The sequence below is a fragment of the Sinocyclocheilus grahami genome, unplaced genomic scaffold, assembly GCF_001515645.1.
Source record: "Sinocyclocheilus grahami isolate Dianchi unplaced genomic scaffold, SAMN03320097.WGS_v1.1 scaffold1160.1, whole genome shotgun sequence".
NCBI lineage: Eukaryota > Metazoa > Chordata > Actinopteri > Cypriniformes > Cyprinidae > Sinocyclocheilus > Sinocyclocheilus grahami.
Genome location: NW_015506339.1, coordinates 296,700 through 297,667, shown reverse-complemented (window position 1 = coordinate 297,667; position 968 = coordinate 296,700).

The following is a 968-nucleotide window of genomic DNA, read 5'->3' as shown; positions in this document are numbered from 1 at the left end:
CTGTCTGTCTGTCTGTCTGTCTGTCTGTCTATCTATCTATCTATCTATCTATCTATCTATCTATCTATCTATCTATCTATCTATCTATCTATCTATCTATCATCTGTCTGTCTGTCTGTCTGTCTGTCTATATATCTAGAAAACAAGTAGATAGAATAGAAATAGAATAGAGAGAGAGCTAGTGTTAGAGGGTCAAGTTATTATTATAAGAAAAGAAAACAAGTAGATAGAATAGCAATAGAATAGAGCTGCCAGTGTTAAAGGGTCAGTTTTTTAAAATAAATAAATATAAAACAAGTAGATATAATAGAAATAGAATAGAGAGAGCTAGTGTTAGAGGGTCAAGTTATTATTATTTTTCATAATGAATAAAAAGAAAACATGATAGAATGGAAAAAGAATAGGGAGTGCTAGTGTTAGAGGGTCATGCTTTTTTATAACAAATAAAAGAAAACAAGTAGATAGAATAGAAATAGAATAGAGAGAGCTAGTTTTAGAGGGTCATGTTATTATTTTATCATGGACATTTTTTATTTATATATTAATAGACCAGTCTACTGACATGTACAGTAAATGCACACTCCTTGATTTCTTTTTAACTATCTAATATGTTCACACTTCATTCACAATGTTTTAACATAAGTCAAACACACCACTGATTATCACAATACAATAACTTTGTTCATATCAACTGTTTCTATAATAGTTTATATGAAGATATTTTACCACCATGGCCCAGTTATAATAGAAAGTTATGATAGTTATGATTTTGTAAGAGCACTTTTGCAATAAAGGGGAGGAGATGCAGGTAAAATTTCTTGCAGGTATGAGCAACGAAGTTTCTCTTGCTACAGTTCAGTTTGCAACATTTACTGGTAAACTCCCTACTTATCATTCATTCTTCTGAAGAAGTGAATAAAACAAGATCACAATCGCCCTATATTTAGCCAGACATTTTCACTCCGCCG